Below are 6,000 nucleotides of genomic sequence, written 5' to 3'. Positions count from 1 at the left end.
CACACACACACACACACACACACACACACACACAGATATAAACCATTTCAACTAGAAATTGGCTCTTATATATTTATTCAGATGTTGAGTAACACAAAGAAGCTTTTAGACCAAGTAAATGAAATAAAAATACTAATAATTGAAATCTCTCGTAATTCACAGGTACCTAACGCCTACAAATGAAAAAATAATAATTAAGGACACTAATAGGTTCAACAAAATTAAAGCTTTTGTCTTCCTTTAACACATCATCTGCTCAACAAAAAAAAAAAAAAAAAAAAACCTTTTTTATTATTATCTAAATTAAATTCTAAAATAACTTTAGAAAACAAATTTTTTTCTTTTGTGTTATTCCACAAAAATTAAGATGCTAAATTTATGTGAAATTGAGTTGATCAAATATAAGATTGATGAAATAAATTAAGTATGAGTCAAAAAAAATTCGTTGGCATGCCATTACCAATTAATGAAATTGTGAATTGATGACGTCAATGATAAACTGTTTTTCTCTTTAGTAAAGCTTTTTTGAATGCCACAGCAGACAGATTTAAAGTTTAATAAACCTTTCTTGAATACCACCATGGCTAATAGGTGAATATATATATATATATATATATATATTAACGGCAGATGTTCTATCTTTATTTGAATAACCATTTTATAAATATTAAAGTGCCTCAGGCCCTCAAGAACATCAAAATTAAGCAATATTGAACTCATCAGATCAATAGATCCCGCTTATTGACAGAAATATTTTAGTTATGAGCATACATGATTTGAAAATTTGCTGTCATGAAGCGGAGAGAAAAGCAGAAGTAAAATTGTATTCATGAGGACATTTCGAGCCAAAGAATATGGCACAGTAAAACGTTAATTTTTGCTTTTCTTTTTTACTTAGTATGGGGACGGAAGGTGAATAAAGATGATTGTTCCCAGTGGGGTTGCACAGAAGATGTTGAGGGTCAGCATCGGTGGTCCCGTCACGGGGTGCCGCTTAAATCGTGTCATGAATTTGGCCGATCTAATTGCCAGCGGTCTTCAAGGACGTCAAATGCGCCGACAGTCTACATTAATATTGGACAGGGCCCGCAATTCATTGGGTCAGTTCAACGTTGCTGTCCGCATCCCACTATCACCTAAAATTTTTTTCTCCATAGTTTTACATGTGGCGTAGAATATTTTTGAATTATTTTCAGATTATTTTTGAATTATTTTCAATAATTTTGAAATAATTCAAAAATAATCCAGAAATAACTCGCGGTCTTTATTTATGGGTTATTTCGGGATTATTGAAAATAATTAGAAATAACCTGAAAATAACTCAGGAATAACATGCTCCGCACGTAGAGGTACGTCAGGTGTGGATAGAAAATGTGCGCACCTAACAGTTTTTGTCCGGCTCGTCGCTAAATTAGCGAGCAGAATATAAACAGATATTAGATGGACTCATTTTGATGTGAAATATTACTCATCAATTATATATATATATATATTATAATTGGGTGCAAGGCTATAAAAATATATAATCAAATAAAAATATTAATTAAGAAAATATAATAAATATTATTAAATTAGATTCAAATGATGTTTTAATATAAACAATAATTTTTAAATCTTGTCTCAACCCTTAACACCTTATGACTACGTGATTAGGGTTGACAAAACAACTCTTTATTCGTGAACAGCTCGTGTTCGGCTTGCTAAACAAACAATCCGAACACAAACTCATTTTTTAAGCTCGAAATTTAAACGACCTGAGCCTGGGCTCGCCTGTGTTCGATACGTTTACACCCCTACTCCCACCACATATTAACCATCTTGTCCCGAATCCAATCCTAATTTCAGACGGTAATAAGTACAACTGTTATATAATTTTTTTAGCTAAAAACCATTAAACTTATCTTATTTATAAAATGATCACTCACTCAAAATAATAATGATGCAAAAATCTAATAAATACATATCTTTGTAAGTTTGTTCATTTATAATAAAAATATTATATAGATTAAAAGTAATATTGTGAAAATTTAGATATTTTACTGAGAATTTTATGATGGCCAAGAATTTAATGTTCTGTACAAAAATGTCCCCCATTTTATTGTTTTTGTCCTTTACTATGCTGTAAAGTAGGCGATTCATTTGAGCTAGGTGCCAGATATGAAAATACATAAGAATTATGTGCTATTTTAGTAAATTTTCCTTTAATATTTTACAGAGAATTTGATGAATGGCTAAGATTTTAAAATAAATTATAAAATCTTGGCCTTTAACACACGGTTGCGGGTCAAATCTCTTAAAATCTTCCCCTCTAAAAATAAAATTAAGAAAAAAAATGTGTGGCCGATAGGATAATATGAGATAGATGGTTATTGTATTAAGTTCATAAGTATGGTTAATTAGTTAATTAGAATTAATGAAACTAGTTACTCGTTCTTCTCCCATCCTAATTTTCTAGAGTTGTTATCTTTGAATTGTCTTTCATTTTACTCGGCTTTCTCTTCTCTATTCCTCTCCCACCAATGTTTTGGAGTTGTCCACCTCTAATTGTTGAATATAACTGTTCAAGAAATGAGTTCGAATCAATTGTTGCTCTTGTTGATTTACTCTTATTTCTATCATCATCTTCCATAGTACTACAAGCATCTTCTCCAATCTTCATGAAACACCAAGAATTATTAGTTCTTCTCAGAGCCCTGCAAGAAATTAGTTTGTGTTCTCCCCTCTAGGGTTTCAATCTCGAATCATCGTCTTCCTTTACCGCAATTCAGTAATTTGAGATCCGAACATGATAGTTATTGCTTCTGTTGTGGATTAATCATCTGAGTTTATTTAATTCCTTTTTATGGAATCCAAGGACAAAACTCATGAAGGTCATGATGTTTCGAAGAAGCCTTTTGGACTTCAATATGGATTTATCTGCAAAAAGAGTTGAAGCACTGAGTCCTCATATACCATTATGAGAGTGTTATGTGACTCAAGTGTTTCCTGAGTATGTGGATCATAATATGAGAAAGTGATAGCGAGTTCGCTGCAATGATGGAAGAACGATGACAAGGGCTGCGAGATAGAGATCTTGATAAATTAGCACAAATGGTGATGGTCACTAGGCAATAATAATCTAATAATAATAGTAGTGATAGCCAAATGATAGTGATATGATGTTGGTGATTCTACAAATAGAGTTAACTGTGACAATGGCATCTACAGACACTAGTGATCTGACAGCAACTGTGATAGTGGTTAAGCAACGATGGCGGTAGAAATGTCATTAGCCACCTGACTGTGATATGAAGGCTAGTAGGTGATGAAGGTCCAACTACAATGAGGGTAAGAAGATAGTGACCCGGTGAAGGAAGTGCCCGATGCAGGAAGTAGTGGTGTGGTGATGGTTGCAACGACTGCAGTGTAGGTGGAGCTACAATAGTCTAGCAAAAATGGATGTGGCTTTGTGACGTCGACGTGGTGAAAATGGTCTAGTGACGACAAGGGCTCGGAGAAAGTAACTAGAGAATGACAGTAGTGGCTACAATAGCCTCTTTTTATAGGTGATGGTGGTTCAACAACTTTAAGGGTATCTGAAGGCGTCGACTGGATAACAGTGGTTTGTCGGTGGTGGTGGCCAGGCGATAGTGATTTATGACGACATTGGTGGTCCGATAACGGTGCTGGAAACCTATTGATGATGATGGTCAGAAGAGGTTGATCTAGCTACAGAAGCAACTCGATGAAGGTGGTTCGGCCATATAGCGATCGTGAGATGGTGTTCCAGTGACAAACAACTCTAGTGTACTGCAACGAAAGCTAAGACCGGGCGATGATGTTCTGGCAATAATGGCGACCTACAACTATGGTATGAAACCATGGTGGAGGTCCGGTGTCGATGGCCAAACACGGTGGTGGTGGCTCAGTGTCGATCGAATGAAAGTGGTTCGGTGGCTACGTAGGCCTGTGACAGTGGTTCGGCAGCGATGGAGCTCGAGAATCCTTAGGCGCTTGGAGCTTCCTTCAATCTTCTTATCCAAGTCCAACACCCTTCAAAATAGAAATATTGCATGAATTCTAGTGATTCCATTGAATTGCCCATAATGACTCTTTTGTTCAGATGTAATTTTATGATTATTTGAATCCTTAATTACTCAATGATATCATAATGAATGATCTTACGCTCGTTGGATTTAACTCATCGAGACACTCGATTTAATTACAAGTTTGGAAGATTTGCAGGCCTAAAGTATTTTCCAAAACTTTTGTCTATGTTTTAAGTGCATGATTTGGGGCCAATTGACTCAGGTAGGATCAATTTTTATGTTATATAGTTTGTGACTAAGACATTTCACTAAACATAAATTTGAGTGTGTATAATTTTTAATTTACTTTTTGAAATATTTTGTCCCAATGTGTGTCGAGATTAGTGCTTGATCAAGGGAGTTTCTTAGGACTTATCAACCCTAAATCTTAAAAGTAATGTAATTCACTTTCAAAAAACTGAAAATTAAAATACATATAAAAAAGGTGAAGTGAGGATAGAAGTACTTGTAGAGAGAAGCTTTCTGAGGAGAAGAGCGGGGAAGCAGAAGATTGAAGGGGCAGTTGTACTTTGGGCTGTGAATTTAACTCTATGATCGTTAATCACTCGAAAATAAATTCAAAATTTGGCTCGTATCAAGGTCGGATCGTAATGAACGAGTCGAGTTGTGAGTCGAAAACTATCGATTAAATTTTTTTCGAACCAATTTCAAGTTGATTTCGAGCTGGAACGGATCCAAATAACTTAAATTAAGCAGTTAGTTTCAATTTTGAGTCGGATTGAGCCGATTCAGAGCTAAACAGATCCAAATAACTCAATTTAAGCTAACTCGTATTGATTTCAAGTCAGATCGAGCTTGATTCAATTTCTAGCCGGCTTAGATCGAAATCAAATAGCCACACTTTAAGCCTATCCGAGTTGATTTTGAACAGACCTCAATTCGACTTGAAATTCGATCGTCAACAGCCTTAGGTGGCTAAAAGAAATGAGTAAAATCGAATGCTCTTACAAAACTAAGTCTTAGGGCACAATTTGATATTTCTTTTGGAAAAATTTTTTGGGATTCAAATAATTCCAAAATTATTAAATTATTTTCATAATTATAATAAATTTAAAATTATTTTACTTACGTTTAAAAAAAATTAATTATTTTGAAATCTTTCTTATGAAAATTTTATTCAAATATTATTAGCCATTTTTTAGTTTTAATAAACATTTTTTATGATGAACTTTGATGAAGTTAAACAATAAATGTTGACTTAAATAAATAAATAAACTAAGACATTAGACGCGTAATTACATATTTTTTTAGTACAAATTTTAGTATGCGTTTTGATAAATATCAATACCTTGTCGGTTTTTTTCCGTATTAATTTACGAGATGCAGCTTGCGCGATGCACACATTGTCAAGCTTGTAAGCTGCACGGAAAGTCTCCTGCTATATACTAATACAAAATATGTTTAAAGATTGAATTGCCACAAAATAGAAAAAGAATTAATGAATCTTTTTATTTATTTATTATGAGTCATGCTGTTACAACATTATATTAAATTTAATAATTTTAAATTTATCAAATATTTTAATTCTTACAATATTTAGCAAGTACTTCTAAAATTATAATTTTTGAATAAAAATTGTTATCAAAAAACATTTTAGTCTAAATGAGAATAATTAATATTTAAGAATTGAGTGAATCAGCTACTAAAGAGAATGATATTCTTTTATTACTTGATCTGCTGAAAATTGGCATCATCAACCAACCACATACCTCTCATTTCTTGTGCATTTCCAAATCTTTCTTATCAAAAAACATATCATTATTTTAACTTTTAAAAAGTGAAATACCAGTTCTCATAAATAAATAAGATTTTCCATATATATATATATATATATATATATATATATAAATTGAGGTTTAAGTGTAAGTTATGTAAATGAATAATAATTGAGTGGTGTGTAAATCGTCTTTGG

This window comes from Phalaenopsis equestris, unplaced genomic scaffold (assembly GCF_001263595.1).
Source record: "Phalaenopsis equestris unplaced genomic scaffold, ASM126359v1 Scaffold000540, whole genome shotgun sequence".
NCBI classification, from domain to species: Eukaryota; Viridiplantae; Streptophyta; class Magnoliopsida; order Asparagales; family Orchidaceae; genus Phalaenopsis; species Phalaenopsis equestris.
The sequence above is the reverse complement of the archived record's forward strand: the minus strand, read 5'-3'. Positions refer to the sequence as shown.